At 53.5% G+C, this 17,228-nt stretch overlaps 1 long non-coding RNA gene across 6 annotated transcripts; it reads right to left on the reverse strand.

Annotated features, from left to right (window-relative positions):
• Positions 1–685: 685 nt before the first annotated feature.
• LOC121107034 lies at positions 686–6,558 on the reverse strand. Of its 6 annotated transcripts, XR_005840320.2 has the most exons (6): positions 6,489–6,558; positions 4,927–5,110; positions 4,673–4,811; positions 4,175–4,567; positions 3,700–3,815; positions 1,657–2,137 (listed from the first exon to the last, which is right to left on the reverse strand). It is a non-coding gene; the product is annotated as an uncharacterized LOC121107034 (long non-coding RNA). The 6 variants fall into 6 exon arrangements; XR_005840321.2 differs by lacking the exon at positions 6,489–6,558 and having other exon boundaries at positions 3,700–4,353; positions 4,500–4,567; positions 4,927–5,515; XR_005840319.1 differs by lacking the exon at positions 6,489–6,558 and adding an exon at positions 686–747 and having other exon boundaries at positions 1,927–2,137; positions 3,700–4,811; positions 4,927–5,515.
• Positions 6,559–17,228: the final 10,670 nt, after the last annotated feature.

Below are 17,228 nucleotides of genomic sequence, written 5' to 3' on the forward strand. Positions count from 1 at the left end.
CTCATCCCCTGCTGGATTACGGTTAAGTGCTACTATTTAGTCTTACTACTAACTGCGGACCGTTACCCTTTGGCATCAGATGGTCGGGTTACTGCATTAGATAAGGCTTCACGTGGAAATGCTACCAAGTTCAGTCAGTGCAAAGGCTGAAGGAAAACCCCTAAGGATTGGCTTAAAGGTTACTGTTAGAGGCTAGCGTTTAGGATGAAGAGTTACCATAGTAGGTTAGGATGAAGGGCTTCCCTTCAGTGACAGGTCAACGGTTACCACATCCGATTAGAGTTAACCATAACCAAAATGGGAATCCTTCAGGGCTACCCTTAGCTGTTAGGACTAAGGGTGGCCCTTACTTGATGAGGGCTAACCCTATCCCTGTTGCATTTACAGAAAAAGATAAGGGCTACCCATTAGGAGGGTTAAACATTACCTGTGTGCAGGGCAAACAGATTGTAAGGCAAATAGGTAAAGGACCAGAGAGATGAGCGCGTTTCCAAAGGAGGAATGACATAAAAAGCTTACCCGTACCCTGGGCGCGCAGAAGGGCTCCACTAAGGGTGACCTCCAGATAGAGATCCTTCCTCCTTGGGAGTCAGCCCTTACATGGGGTCTAGCAGGGCTGCAGCCAGGGTCCACCCCTTACGGTCACTCAGGTCAAACTGCCATCACCTGTGCCCCTGCAGCTGACTCAGCACTCGCCTCAGGTAGTCAAACAGGGGGTCAGGCTGTGATTATACAGTTCCCATACACCTGTGTGATTTAGAGTTCAGACTTGTGGTTTATACATTTGGATTAGTGTTAGGAGCTAAAATTTCTAGTACAAGAGAAAGGAAAAGAAACGCTACTAGGAAAAAAATACAGTGCAAAGAAATGAACAGCAAAAAAAAAAAGAAAAAGAGCACCAAACAAAAAAAGAACAAAAAACCCCACGCACATCAAAGAAAGCCAACAACAATAAATGAAACAACAACAAACACCAAATTCAAAAACAAGCAACCAACGATAACAGAACAGAATACACTCTCACGGAAAAGCAAAGATGACAACAGAGTCTGGAAGAGGCAAAAACTCAGCATCTAGGCCTGGGAAGATGACATAGAACAATCTACATACACCAATGCCGAGAAAATGGGGCAATAGGCCCGCGTGGATCCAGCCAGCTGGAGAAAAAGCCACAAGAGCACCACAAGGGAAGAGGCAAGGAGGCCCAGGAGGCGTGGACCCACCTGGGAAACTCCAAGGAGCTGCAAATGCATCAAGCACGGCAGGAAAGCCCAGAGAGGAGGCTGCAGTTCAAGAAGCCAGAAAGGAACAGACAGAACAGAACAATCAAGGGAGAGAGCACATCAGGTAAGTGAAGGCAAAGGAAGAGCAAGGCCGGGGCAAGGGGACAAGGAAGGCAAAGCCAGGTAAGGCAACCAAGAATGAAGAGCAAGGGAGAAACTCCAAGCAAAGCCAAGAACCATCCTCTGAAAAGGCAAGGAATGCTCTCCTCTGGGAGGAAGAAGCTAATGCAAAGAAAGAAACAGCTAAGACAAAGAGCCAACAAAACAGACACAAAGACAATGGAAAGCAAAGCAAAAGGCGCACTACTGAAAAGCAATAGGAGGAAAAACAACCAAGCAAGGAAAACAAAGCAAACAAAACAAGGTCACCATCTCGTATTCCATTCATTTCCTTTACTCGTGTACAGCATGGCAAAGCAAAGAAACCAAACACAGTAAATAGACAGCAACTCTCATCACACAATATCTGGCTGCCACAGGACTTGCAAGGAGTGACACCAAGTTTTCTCTCTCTAGTCAGCACACAGAAGTTACTTCGGCTGCCTTTGCAGGAGAAGAGAGCCATCTCTTGCCATGCAGGGAGGGAGGACGTGGTGTATTTCTAGCATCAAGTTACATGTGGTCAAGTCAGGTGATGACATACCTGCTCCCAGCCTGAATCGTCACCCTTCCTTAACGCTGTCACTGAAAGCTTGCTGCTACTGTGTTAGCTGATTCTTGCCAGCATTCCCTCCTGATGAGTTTCACATACATCAGGGCTTGGACAAGTCTTACTGACGAGGGCATCAAAATTGGCATCTGGCCGCAGTGATCTTCTGGACACTAGCTTTTCATTACACGTGAAGCAATCTTTCCTGCAAGATATGAAGAAGGAGAGAGAACAATGCTCAGTCTGTGGCAAAAAGAGAAGCGTGTGTCCCAACACTACCACTGTTAGAGAAAGCACTCCTCATGACTCAAGTTTTACAGAAAAGCTGGAACGAGGCTGCTCAGCTACTTGATCTGGCTGTTCAAAGAGATTTAAAAAAACAAACAAAACAAAACAACCAAACATGCATCTCTTTGCATCAGATTCAAAGGTGTGCTGATTCCAAGTGTGTTGAAGCAGTCTGTTTTTAGAGTCCCTGTAATATAGAGTATTATAGTCTGTCTTTAGAGTTCTATAATATGGAGTACTATAGAAGTCCTACTCTGCACATTATTTTTGCCCTTAATCCAATGGCAGGATTTGCACTGAGAAAGGAGGCATTTCTGATGCAGATTACAATGATGGCACAGTCCTTCATAGGACCCGTAGGATGAAACAAAGATTCAGAAACCCACTCTGGAATTCAGGCACTCATTACTGGGAAAACTCAAGCACAGTCTTGTCCTTCCTAACGTTTTGTTCTCAGTTAATTAATATGTTAGGCTCACCTGTCGTTTTTTTCTCCTGTAAAACAAAGAGGTGTCACTTGCTTAAACGCCACTGATTACTTTATGGACAACAGTGTTCTTGTTTCTTCCTAATGACAAGGGTATTTTTGCTAATTGCTCAGCAGAATTTCCACAGGCGCAGTGTGCTTCAACTAAGTGTGACCTCCGAACACAGGCAGCCACCATCATCAGAAATTAATACTTACAATGACTGCCTTAACTGTTTTTGCTGAGCCTTAATTGTTTTTGCTGAGCCTTAATTGTTTTTGCCTTTGAGAAAACAGGAACTTGCAGTTGAACAAGACAAGAAAAGCACTCTGTACTTCATTGTACTCTTCATTTTCCTCTTGCCCCACTGATAACTACAGAAGGCAAACATGGGTAGCTTGGCCTTGAATGCCTCCAGGGATGGGACACCCACAGCCTCTCCAGCCTGTCCAGGTCCCTCTGGATGGCTTCCCTTCCTTCCAGACTATCGACTGCACTGCCCAGTTTGTATCATCTGCAAACTTGCTGAGGGTGCACTCGATGCCATTGTCTGTGTCACTGATGAAGATGCTGAGGAGCACAGGTCCCAAGACCAACCCCTGAGGGACACTGCTTGTGATCAGCCTCCACCCTGGCACAAAACCATTCGTCACAACCCTTTGGCTGTGTCCAGCCAGCCAAATCCTACTCCACTGAACAGTCCATCCTTCCAATCTATACCTCTTTAATTTAGAGAGAAGGATGTGCTGAGGGACCATGTCAAAGGCTCTGTAGAAGTCCAGGTAGATGATATCCACCACCCTTCCCCCGTCGACCAAAGCCATCACTCCACTACAGAAGGCCACCAGATTGGTCAGGCACAATCTGCTCTTGGTGAAGCCATGCTGGCTGTCTCGGATCTCTTTGTCTCATGTGTGCCTTAACATAGCTCCTAGGAGGATCTGCTCCATGATCTTCCCAGGCACAGAGGTGAGGCTCACCAGCCTGTAGTTCCCCGGTTCCTCCTTCCTACCTTTCTTAAAAGTTCCCAGGATCCTGTTGTGATTCATCCACACGCAGACATTCTGGAAGACAAGCATCTGAGACTGGCCAAAAGTGGAACAGGACGACTGTTTGCTGAGGGCTTATCTTGCAAAAAACATTTTAAACATTTTTCATTTTTCCAAATATCAGTTCAGCCTCCCACTTCTTTCTCTAAAGCAGATAATAACATTTATGTCTGACCCTGAAATTCCAAGTGAAATGAATTATACACCCAGTGGTGTGAGCTGCCCAGAACAATCACTGAAAGACTATTCGGCCTTCTTAAAGGACACAGGGACCATCAAGTCCAACCCCTGGCTCCCCAAAGGACCACCCAAACTCAAACCCTGTGCCCAGGGCACACTGCCAGCTCAGATTCAAGTTGTCAGCAACCACAACGCCCAGATCCCTCCCTTTTGGCAGGGCTGATCTCCAGCCCCTCGCCCCCCCCACGCTGTACGTACAGCCAGGGCTGCCGCATCCCAGGTGCAGAACGCAGCGCTTGCTCTTCTTCGTGCAGATGGGGACCACCCTCACATTTCTCCACATCTTGCTGCAAGGCCTCTCAACCCCCAAGGCAGTCAACATTCCTCCCAGCTTCACAGCAACCACAAACTTACTTCATACAACGGCCACATCTTGACTGGAACCAACAGAGAAAGCATTACAGAGAAATGGCCTTCTAATGGACCCCGCAGAATTCCACTGCTGACCAGAAGGGCAGCTGTCAGGCCATGGCTTCCCCTCGTCCCACACAGCCATCTTGTACTTGACATGGGACATTCTTACCGTCACATCGCCACGGCCTTACGATGTCATGAGCCACCGCCCTGACAACCGCTAGAAATACGGGAACCCTGACAACAGAACACCAGCTGAGATGCAAGCCAGTGCAACCAAGGCAGGCCTGCTTTGGAAGGCCAACATTCTAACTGGAAAAAATGCTCTCCTGCACTACTTACTTTGGTGCATTCTTTGCAATGCCACGGAGCTCAGTCTGCAACACAGGCAGACACTGCACTGAGCAGAATACAGTCACGTGGAAATGCCCATTTGCATTTCTTTCTTTTTTAAGCACGTTGCCAACCAAGAAAAAGCCTCCTGTGGGATACAAATAAATTCGGCCTCAGGAGTCCTCTCCTTAGAGACTCTGCACAGCGCACTCTGGGGCTCTAAAGGGTCTCTTGCCAAAAGCAAAGCAGCCAGTCACACTCACATGAGTTCAGGGTGCCTTCGGAGCTCAGAGAGCTTCAGCACTTCAGTCCTGCGAGAAGAACTCCATCTGCAGCTTAAAACCACGGCTTGATGCAGGTTCTTCAGAGGAAAGTGACTGAACTTGGATTAGTGGAGGTGAAGCCTGAGCCAGCAGTTCTCCAAACTGCCTGGACGCACTTCTCTGCCTGAAAAATAGATAACCTCATTGCACGTACTGCGAAAAGACAGCTAGACACCGTACCGTTCTGTACACTTGCACTGCGTTTGCAAGGATCCGACCAAGGAAAAAATGGTTTCTTCTGCAGCTAGCCAAAACAGGGGCTTCTTGGAGAGAGCAACAGCATGCACACACTGCCTGCAAGCCCCCTGGCATCCTTCTGCTGTGCTTATGGAGCACCTGGAGCAAGCAGGCACTGACTGCATCGCTCGTGGGGGCTACCACTGCTCAGATAACAACCGAGGGCGTGAAGAAATGTGGCAGGAGGAGCAGTGCATTCATAACGCAGCAACAAAGACTGGAGCACTGCTCAGACAGGTAGCAGAGCTCCTTCATTAGTGGTCACTGTTAACCCCATCCAGTCAGTGCTGAGCAAAATGAGGACTCTGCAAACTGCAGGTAATATTTCCTGCTGGCTCAGCTATAGTCATTTATGCAGCTTTTAGGGTGGTTTGGTGTTTTTTTCTTTCTTTTTCTGTTCCTTGCTTTTGGTGAGGTGCTAATAATTCGTGCAAACTCCCCCATACACAACCAATCTCCATCAGATGATGAGATAAGCCCCACTTCTAGCTATACACTGTTAAAACGTGAAAATAAATCTGTTCAGAGATTTTGCGATGCATATGCATGCAACAAGAAAAGCAGAGGCAGGGAAAAGAAGAGCTGGCTTGCATGGCAGCAGGTGAGCAATGAACCAGGGAAAAACACTTGGCTGTAACATTCACACCCGTCTCTCATCCCACCTAAGACCCAGAACACAACAACTTCAAAGTAATACTCTAACTGATCCCTACTGTATTGAGCCTCTAGACTGTCTCTGCTTCTCTGCTTCTGTAATTTAAGCTTCTTTTGTATCGCTGTTCAGCAGGCAAACCTCACCCTAAGAAGACAATACGCAAACTATGGGTGGAGTATGTATGTAGCCAAATCAGTAAAAATGCGTTTGATATGAGACAACAAACAGATGTGAGACGATGCTGTCTGAAATGGACCCATACTGACTTGAATATACGTACCAAAACACTAGAAATCACGTTTTTACCATATTGGAGTCTTTCCTGTTCCATCACTTAAGCTGTGTACAAAGCTCTGGGATGTCCCGTGAACCAGCAGGCACCTGCAGCCCTATCCCTTGGCATTACGCACAGGAAAAGAAATGGCACAGCATGATAGCTTATCCCTTAGTTCACTTAAAGAAAAGCAAGCATATCCTGAATTACTGACAATCACCAAGCTTGAGCACCTTACGGATCAGGATGTGACATTGCAGCTCTTCTCTCCAGCAACCAGAAGAGACAAATAGCAGGGGAATCATTGATTCAAAGGTCTGCAAGAGAAATACTCACCTATGGAGAGCAGGAGACAAATCCAGCCTAGTTCAGGTGCAGCTGAAAGCTGTCGTCAGCCAAAGCCTCAGCAGTCACCAGAATGCAAACAAAGCTATTCTTCGTCCGTTCATTTTTTAAGTTTTTTAAGTTAAACACAATGCCTGCCATTAAAAAAATAAAAACAACAAAAATAATCCTAAGTGGCTTTTGTTGGAATCAAACAACAGGAGAAAAATCACTTGGAAATCACAGAAACGAGGTGGAATGACTCACACAGCTGGAGTGCTGTGATGGATGGCTAGCGACTTTTCAAAAGAGAGAGGCAAGGCAGGAAAGGCAGTGGTGCAGCCCTCTACGTTAAGAAAGAATGGGAATGGCTGGAGATGAAGGATGGCGATGATAGGGTTGAGAGCTTCTAGGTCAGAATAAAAGCAAAGGCCAGTAAGACTGACCTTATCGTGGGAGTGTGCTACAGGCCACCCAACCAGGATGAAGAGGTGGGCAAGACACTTTAGAGACAGCCGCATGAGGTCTCAAGGTCTCTCCCCTTGTTCTTGTGGGCTATTGCAAAGTCCCAGACATCTGCTGGATTTATAATACAGCAGATAGGGAACCGTCCCAGAGGTTCCTCGAGTGTGTGGGAGATCACTTCCTGACACAGCTGGTGACGCAGCCAGCAAGGGGAAGCAAAATCCTGCTGTTTGTTAACAGAGAAGGTCTTGTGGGGGATGTCAAGGCTGGAGGCCGCCTGGGGCAAAGTGATCGTGAGATGCTAGATATCTCAATTCTTGCTGAACCACGGAGGGGAGTCAGCAGAACTGCCACCTTGGACTTCCGGAGAGCAAACTTGAACCTCTTTAGGACCATGGTTGAGAGGTTCCCTTTGGAAGTACTTTTGGAGGGCGTGGGAGCCCAGGAAGGCTGGCAATACTTTCAGGAAGTAATTTTAAAGGTGCAGGAGCGGATTCCACAGATTATGGTCTGTGGAAGAGTGGGCAAGCTACTTATGATGATTACAGGTACGTAGCAAATATGTGCAGGGACAAAATTAGAAAAGCCAAAGCCCAGCTAGAACTGAGCTTGGCCACCAAGGTAAAGGGCAACAATAAATATTTCTGTAAATACATCAACAGCAAGAGGAGGGCTAGGGAGAATCTCCATCCCTTCTTGGATGCCGAGGGCAACTTGGTGACCAAGGATCAGGACAAGGCTGAGGTACTTAATGCCTTCGTTGCCTCAGTCTTTAATAGCAAGACTCATTACTTCCTGGGAACACAGTCCCCTGTGCTGGTAGATAGGAATGGGGACCCGAATAGGCCATGCATAATCCACAATTAGATGGTTTTGGACCTGCTCCAAAAGCTGGATGCCCGAGTCCACGGGGCCAGATGGACTGCACCTTACCTCAGTGCCAGGGTAGGTTATGGGATGGATAATGTTGGGATTAATTAAAGGTCAACCAGGGGATCAGGCCCAGTCACAACGGGTTGACGACCGGTAGATCCTGTTTGACACAAGAACTCGCCCCACGCCACCGTGGCCAGAGGAGACTCCAGCAGCAGCAGCAGCAGGAGCAGATCCCGTGGAGGGAGGAAGCAGGGGCAGCTGGGCCTGCTGTGCACATACACAGATAGACATGTAGATACCTTGTCACTGCTCTTCTGCCTCCACTTTTCTGGGGGACTGGGAGTTTTGTCTTCACACAGGAACTCCGCCACAGCAGCATTTTCCAGTCCGTGGCACCTTGATCCCAGGATGTGCTCCGCACCGTGCTTCTAGGGCATCAACATCTGCTGTTGCACAAAGGCCCCTGAAAGGAAAAGCACCCTTGCACGTTTGCACTGCTCCCACACTCCCCAGAACTGTCTCTCAAATCTCATAGAACACAGACTCTCTCAGACTCTTGACTGCAGCCCAGTAGCACAGCATCCCCTCTCTCACTTCATGAGCCAAGAGGCCATAGTTTGTCTCCCTTTTTAAGCTTCACAGACACAATCAGGCAAGAACTTCGGTTTGCCCATCCTGCAGCCAGGAATGCTCCAACCTGAGGGGGGAGTGGCCGTGAGAGCAATGTCTCTGTGCAAGTGCAGCTCGTTCCTCCCCTCTGACAGGGGCAGAAGGAGTGAGGCAACAGACAAAAGCAGAAAGCGTCTGCATATCCCTCGTGGCTCTAATTTCCTGCCTCACGCTGGGAAACGAGCTGAGCCGCTGGGCCTCTCCGTTATGCTTAGCTCTGCAGCTCGGACATCATCTTTACACTCAGCTGTTCCTGTGCATAATGCTCCACACAATGACCCTGCAGAGCCCAAAAGCCTGCCTGCCTGCTGTCACTCACCTGGAGGTTGCAGGGTGCTGTGCCTCCTGGCTGGACCTGCTGCTGCTAGCTGTCACTTGCAAGACACTGAGAGTCCACCTGCTTGGAACTGCAGGCAACAAACACAAACAAGAAAGAAGGAAGAAAGGATTCTTTGATGTCACAGGCTTTCCCAGGCTTCATTAAAACACGTTCTGCTGTGGAGCACACCTGCAAGCATTTCACCTGGGCAAAAAGGGGTGGAGCCTGGCTCCAGCCCTCCCCACCCTCATTTAAGGGCTGCCTGTCTAAGGGGAAGAATCTCTACTTCTCTCCTACTAAGGGGAGATCTGCTCTGTGCTAATACTTTCTGAGTCCTGTTCTTCAGAAAGGGGTCTTTGTTTACTAGCTTGAGTCCTTCCCCATTCTTAGGAAAATTAAAACACAGGAAAGCAGCTGGATCAGCTACTGCCTTTCACTACAGTTACCATTTTAGGTTAGGGATCAAGGTTGAACTGTACAGAGGGAGTGCAGCCACAAGGCTCTGGCTGTGCCGGGCCTCCCACCAGCCCGGGCCCCAAAGCAGCCCCAACTGTGCCTGGTCCTCCTCCATCCTGGGCCCCAAAGCAGCCCATACTGTGTCTGGTGCTGCTTCATCCTGAGCCCCAAGGCCCTGGCTGTGCCGGGGATCCCTTTGATCTGGGAAAAGAGCAGGCCTCAACTGTTCTAGGCCCGACTCCAGCTCGGGCCCCTCCAGTGTAGCCCGAACTGCACCCGGTCCTCCTCCATCCTGGGCCCCAAAGCAGCCCCAACTGGGCCTGGGCCTGGGCCTGCTTCATCCCGGGCCCCAAGGACCTGGTTGCGCCTGGGCCCTTTTTGTCTGGGCCCAGAGGAGGCCTCAACTCTGCTAGGCCCCCCTCCAGCTCCGGCCCCCCCAGTGCAGCCCCAACTGCACCTGGTCCTCCTCCATCCTGGGCCCCAACACAGCCCCAACTGAGCCTGGTTCTCCTCCATCCTGGGCCCCGAGGCTCTACCTGTGCCTGGGCCCCCTTCCTTCTGGGCCCACACGAGGCCTCAACTGTGCCAGGCCCCCTCCAGCCTGGGCCCCGAGGCCACCACTGTGCTGGACCACCCTCCGACACAGGCCCTGCCCCAAGCCCTGCCCCCTGTGGACAGCTCTGCTCTTTGCCTGCTTGGTTTTTGTTCTCTCTTCACTCTTCCAGGTTGACTGGATGAGTTTCAATGGGGCCGAGTGTCGGGTCCTGCATTTTGGTCACAACAAGCCCAGGCGTCCCCCCAGTCCTCCTTGGGGAGGAGTGGCTGGAAAGCTGCCTGATCCCTGAAAGGGACCTTGGTGTGCTGACGGACAGGTGGCTGAAGATGAGCCAGCAGTGTGCCCAGGTGGCCAAGAAGGCCAATGGCATAACCACAATTCCTGGCTCAGGAATGGTGTGGTGAGCAGGACTAGGGAAGTCATCCTGCCCCTGGACTCGGCACTGGCGAGGCCTCACCTCGAGTCCAGTGTTCAGTTTTGGGCACCTCAGCACAGAAGGGCCGTTGAGGTGCTGAAGCAGGTTGAAAGAAGGGCAACAAGGCTGGGGAAGGCCTTGGCCAATATGCCCTCTGAGGAGTGACTGAAGGAACTGGGGCTGTTTAGTGTGGGGAAAAGGAGGCTGAGGGGAGACCTGATGGGCTGGCTCCCTATTCCACCCAGGGAGCTGGTTCAGTCACCATCCCTGAATGTGTTGAAAACCAGGTGGTGCTCGGGGACATGATTGAGCAGGGGCTTGTTAGAGTTAGGCTGGTATGGTTAGGTTGTGCTTAGACTTGAGGGTCTTTAAGGTCTTTGTGGCGACAAAAACTGCAACCATCTCAAGCCCGGGGGAAAGGGGCTGACCCCAACGGTCACGCAACCCCCCTGGGGGGAGGGGCTCCCCTAACTGCCACTCTCCAGCTGTCATGGCAGGTAAGGCAGCAGGCTTCCCCTGCTCCCATGCTTCAGCTGGCCCCAGCGCTCCAGATCCCACCCCTGTGCCCCAGATCTCACCCCAGCGCCCCAGATCCAACCCCTGTAACCCCAATATCACCCCTGTAACCCAGAGCTCACCCCAGTGTCCCAGATCCCACCCCAGCGCCCCAGATCCCACCCTAACAGCCCAGATCTCAGCCCAGCGCCCCAGATCCCACCCCTGTAACCCCGATATCACACCCGTAACCCAGATCCCACCCCAGCGCCCCAGATCCCAGCCCTGTAAGCCCGATCTCAGCCCTGTGCCCCAGATCCCACCCCAGCGCCCCAGAGCTCACCCCAGAGCCCACCCCAGAGCCTACTTTGGCCTTTCCCCACAGAGAGAATCCCTCGAGGAGCGCTGACGGTGCCTCTGACACCCGACGCCATCTTCCCTGAAGCGACTGTGCCGCCACCGGACCCCGCCTGGATGCAGCCCACCATCCGCGGACCGATGCCGGTACCACCCCAAGCCCTCCCTGTCCCCACTGCCACCTACCTGGCGCCTCAGGCCTCTGTCTGGCCTGGGGTACCAGGTGTCTGGGGACAGGCAGCACAGCTCCCCCCTGGGGGGCTGCCCCCAACTGGGGCTCAACTGCCACCTGGGGGCCTGCCCCCAACTCTGGGGCTGCACTTACCGCTGCTGCAGCTGCTACCTGGGGGGCTGCACCCAGCTATGGCTCCCCCCACTGCCCCCGCTCACTGCTGGGGACATCCCCTGCTGGCAGGGACGCTGCTGCCCCAGCAGCCGATGGGGCTGTGGCCTGGGGCCGTGTTCCACGGGGAGCCCCCGCAGCCCGCAGGCACCTGCCTGCCGCAGGCCCCCGGCCGCCCCGGCCCCCCGCCAGTTCTTTTGCAGGTACCACCACTGCAGGAGCAGGTGCTCCCCGTGCCCTGCACCCTGCCCGCCACCTGGGAGTCGCCGATGGAGCCCTTTCAGGACGCCGTGGTGCTCACGGAGGACCAGGGGCACCCAGCGCCCACCGACGGGTGCCCCCATCCCGCCACGGCTCCGCTCGGCTGCAGCACCGCAGCGCTGGACTCAGGGGGTGAGTTTGGGGGCTGCGGGGCGTGCGGCAGGCTGTCCGCACCGGGTGGCTGGGGGAAAGCTGGCATTGCCCCACTGGGGATGTCCTTGCTTTTCCAGCAGCCACAGCGAGCGCAGACATCCCGGAGGACGTGGCGGACATCCAGCATCTCCTGGCATGGCTCAATGACGGTGAGTTTGGGGGCAGCAGAGCTGGCGGGGGGTTGCTGGCACCCACCCACCCACCCACACTGGGTGTGGGAAAGAAAGCTGGCATTGCCCCACCGGGCATTTTCTGCCTTTTCCAGAAGTGACATCCAAGACAGGCATCCTGTACGACGACGCAGACATCGATGACCTGCTCACGTGGATCAACAACGGTGAGTCTCTCTCGGAGGGGCAGCAGAGCTGCTGGGGGGGTGTCTGCACTGAGTGGGCGTGGGAAAGCCGGCATTGCCATTGCCCCGCTGGGCATTTTCTGCCTTTTCCAGAAGAGACACCCAGCACCCGCAGACTTGACAACAATGATGTGGAAATGGACCGTTTGCTCACCTGGATTGACGGTGAGACTGTGCTCCGCAGAGGTGACCCCCAGAGGTGGCTGCCTGCACCGAGTGGCTGTGGGAAGGCTGCCATCATCGTTCGGGGGGATGTTCTTGCTTTTTCAGAAGCGGCTCTGGAGGTCCCCCAGCACAAGCAGGACCTGCCCGGTGTCACAAGAGAGGGGACCAAAGCCATTGCAAACAGCTGCCAAACGCAAGAGCTGATGCAGCGCATCACTGCCACAGAGCCACTGAGCCCTGATGTCTCCAGCAGCCTCGACTCCTCTTCTTCCAGCACAGAGCACTCGGACTCCTCCGGGGCCAGCAGGGAGCTGAGCAAAGAGACACATCCTGAATCAGGGCTCCTCAGCAACTCGCTCTGCTGGCAGCCAGCATCCCCTGAGCTGCCCGTGCCGACGCCCCTGGCTGCCCCTGCGCCTCCGTCGCCCCGCACTGCACATCTGATGGAAGAGGCGCGGCGGAGGCGGCCCCGGGTGGTTCTCACCCACCTGGCACTGCCGACCCCCCTGGCTGCCCCCGCACCTCTGCTGCCCCGCACTGCACGTCTGATCCAAGAGGTGCAGCGGAGGCAGCCCCGGGTGGTTCTCACCCGCCTGGCACTGCCGACCCCCCTGGCTGCCCCCGCACCTCTGCTGCCCTGCACTGCACGTCTGATCCAAGAGGTGCAGCGGAGGCAGCCCCGGGTGGTTCTCACCCGCCTGGCACTGCCACCCGGATTCATCTCCTGCCGGCTGGCAGACATGCACCACGAGGACAGCACCGAGCCAGCCAAGTGCCCAGCGCCCGCCTGCACCACCACTAACAGCAAGAGCACCGGGCACGAGCAGCACACTGGCAGCGGCCCAGCCACAAAGAGGAAGCTGCCGCGCTGCCACAATGGCCCAGGCCACAAACACCGGCGCTAGGCCAAGCTGGCTGTGTCAGCACGGTGGGCGGGCAGCAGGAGGACTGTGCCCTGATGGGGTGCCCATCACAGCCCAACAGCGGCTCGAGCGGGAGCGCACCAAGAAACCGGCCCACTTGCTGGAGCAGGAGACGTGGCCATAGCCGACCAAGACGGCTCCCTGGAGCCCTGGGCTCCTCGCTGGCCCCCACCATGCCCAGAGAGCAGCGGCAGTGTTCCGGGGGCACCAGCACCGGCCCCAGCCCTACCCCTCCAAAACTGGGCTGTCCACAAACGGCATCTTGGGCTGGGGCAATGCGGGACTCTGAAGCTGATGGACCGCCAAAGGGTTGGACTGTCAAAGCTTTGGGGTGGGAAAAGAAGGCTGGGGGGTGGGAAGAGGGTGGGGAGGGGATGGTTGCGGGGTGGGGAATGGGTGGGGGGAGGGAATTTGGGGTGGGAACTCTTTGGGTGAGAACTTGGGGTGGGAATTCTTGGGGTGCTCGGATCTTTTTGGGGTTGGAAATGAAATGGCTGTACTGTGATATTGTTGGGGTGGGAATCCGGGGTGGGGGGAGGGAACTCTTGGGGTGGGAATTCATGGGGTGTTGGGATCTTCCTGAGGTTGGAAATGGCTGTACTGAGATATTGTTGGGGTGGGAATCCGGGGTAGGGGGTGGGAATTTGGTGCTGGAATTCTTAAGGCACTGGGATCTTTCTGAGGTTAGAAATGAAATGGCTGTACTGTGATATTGTTGGGGTGGGAATTTGGGGGGTGGGGAACTGCTGGGGTGAGAAATGGCTGCCGTGGGAGATGGTTGGCATCAAAAATGATTGGACATTCTGTAACTGCTGGCATTGAAGATGGGGGAGGGGAGGGAATTCTGTGGGGTGGCAATTCTGGGGGAGAAATTGTACTCTGATCACGTTACACTCCCAAGTTGTTGGAATTTGGAGGAAGGAATTGTTGGGGTGGGAATTTGGGGGGCTGGGAGGTTTTCTGCAGAGGGAGGGAACTATTGGTGGGAGGGAGCGGGGGGGAGGGGGGAGGAGGGTGGGTTGTGAGCAATTGATTGCGGGGTGGGAAATTGATTAGAGGGTGGGAATTGTAGGGGGTGGGATCAGAAACAATTGTTAGGGTGGGAAATGGTTGGGAATATCATCATTTATTTGCTGTTTTGTACGTTAAATTATTAAACGTATGGCGTTCGCTTTCCTACACCTCTGCCTGCAGTCGTTTGTGCAGCACTAAAGCCCCCCCCAGGCTCCCCCGTGCCCACCTCCGGGGATGCTGGGGTGGCTGCAGCGAGCCAACAGCTCCTCCACTCTGAACATCTCCATCTCCATCGCTGCTGTCAACGTCTCTGTTGCCTTGTGCTGTTCCTGGGGAAGGAGATGGTCACGCAGTGAGCAGTGGGTGTGTTGAGCTGGGGGCACTGGGCAGTACTGGAGGCACTGGGAAGCCCACTGCAGGGCACTGGGAGGCTATTCAGGGCCGCAGACACCACTGGGTGGTGGTGCCAGGCAGCACTGGGGGGCACTGAGTTTGCACAAGAAGACTCTAGACAATACTGGGAGGCAATGGGAGCTTAGTGGGGAGCTAAGCAATCCATTTCTCCCGTGGGGGAGACTTTCTCCTCGGGGGTGACCCCCCCAGCACCGCTTGGCTCTGCCCTGGGCACTATGGTCCCCGCATTCCCACCCTGATGCTGTCTCTCAGTGACACATTTGTCACCCACAGACTCACCGGGGGTCCTGAGCTGGGCTGGGGGGGGTCCTGTGAAAGCAACCCCAGTGACAGCCCTGAGCCCTATACGGCACACATCCCGGAAAACCACCTTTCATGCTGCCAAGATCAGCTTCAGCTCATCACCCTGGGACTCCAGCGGGGGGCTCTGTGGAAGCTTCCCCTGTTTCCAGCTCCTGCTACCCCGTCCTTGTTGACCATGCTTCATGCTCTGGCATACACCTGGAAAGGTGAACTCGGCCATGGCCTAGGAAGAGCTCTGCTCTTTCTTTCTTAGCAATGCCTCTGAACATCTTGAAAGCCAGGAGGAAGAGGCCATGGCTGAAAGTCAGAGAGATTCTGGCAGCACAAGGGACCGTTTCACAAGAACAAGCTCCACACAGTCTACGGGAACACCATTTCTTAGCTGCTCTCCTCCCTGCCCCAGTGGCGGTCACACTTCATCATCTCCACTTGACAGGCTGGAGCAGCAGCAAGTTGTACTGCTGGGTTTCTGAAGGCCCTTTTAACCTCCCGAGGGAAGAAAACAGCCCGAACAAAAAGGGGGCAGCGGGGCTCTCCCTAGGACACCACTGGTCTCAGCAGAGTTCACAGGGACTTCAAACGCACAAAGCACCCACAAAAGCATCCCAACAGCTCCAACAAGGAAGCAAAACAAACCCAGGACGCTCTGCAGGGCTCCCAGCTCTTAGGAGCTCACACCTGCTCCGTGGACACAGCATGCACAGAAACCGCACCTCCCCTCTTCCCCATTTCTCCCCCTGCCATTTCTACAGCCATTTACACACACTGGGGAAAGGCAGCGTAAGGCTCGTGGAGAAGACTGGGTGGACATGACATTTCTCACTCCCCTGCTGCCAGAGCACTGCTCGTCTACAGGACCACTATTTCTCAAACAAGCACCAACCAAGCACGGCAACAAACAACTGAAACAGCACTTGCCCAGCAAAACAACCAGCCTGCCCAAAGACCTCTCCTCAGAGACTTGCCCAAAAGGCCACAACCATTACTCCCACGTGGCAGGCTTACTCACAGAACAGCAGCCTTCTCGTCACCGTGCATCACCAGGACACAAGCAGCCTGCTGGGGCAAGGAAGGCAATCTCTCCTCAGCATCTCACCACACACGTTCCCTCCGCACTGCTTTCCTGCACAGATACAAGGACAAAAGCCTCACTTCATCCGAGCAACGACTGGCAGCAACTCCACAAAATCCTCCATGCCAAAGCAGCTCCTGCAGATGCACAACGGAGTCCTCCACAAGGAACACGAGCTTATGCTGCAGCCTCTGGAGAAGCAAGCTGCCTTTGTGGTGCTTGCTCGGGAGGCCTCCTTTGCATCACCTCCCAGCCACAGCAGGAGAGCTTTTCTTCTACATATCCATGCACCTCGGTACCTTTTCCCAAGTTCCAAAAAGCCAAGGAAGGCAAAGCAAAATCACCTGAAAAGCCGAGAAACAAAGAGGAACACCCTGAAGGAGGGAGAAAAGAGTTCCAAGAATGGGAAAGGGAAAAGTATCAATCACCACATCTGAACATAACAAAGGTATTGCAACACAGGAGCAGCAATAAAGCAAGACTGACAAAAGAACGTCAAACAACAAGGAAAACAGAGCAAAGCAAAACAAAGACACGAAATACAAGAGTCCAGCACATGAACTCAAGACAGCATCATCGCAAAGCCAAACACAGGAAAACAGGCCCACTGCCCCGCCACAGGCATACACTGATCTAGATCACTCCGTGACAGCCAGCTAACACAAACGGGAAGGAAGTAGGAAAGCAGTCTTTTTGGACTTCACAGGCTTTCCTCCTCATCAAATCTTGTTCTGCTCAGGAGCAAAAAGAGGGAAGCAACTCACCTGGATGACAAAGGGGTGCAGCCTGGTTCCACCCCTCCCTCACCTCATTTCAGGGCTGGCTGCCCCAAGGGAAGGATCACTGCTTCAAATTCTGCTCTTGTTTAGTATGGTGTGAGCCCTCCTCCTCACAAAGGGGTAAGCAGTTCCATCTTCATTTACTGGACTGAGTCCTTTCCGCTCCCTGGCTAAGGGAAAACTGTGCCTGTGATAGCCTTGGTCTACAGTTGCCATTCTGGGTTAACCAGTGGTACACTTCCGTCGGAGGCCTGGGTCAAAGGAGGTCCCTAAGGGCCAGCTGGGTCTGGCCCCTCTGGCTTCAAGCAGCAGAAAGGCTTACAGTAGCAGCTGATAGCCGACGGGGGATACCACTCTGTGTA

This window comes from Gallus gallus, chromosome 17, assembly GCF_016699485.2.
Source record: "Gallus gallus isolate bGalGal1 chromosome 17, bGalGal1.mat.broiler.GRCg7b, whole genome shotgun sequence".
NCBI classification, from domain to species: Eukaryota; Metazoa; Chordata; class Aves; order Galliformes; family Phasianidae; genus Gallus; species Gallus gallus.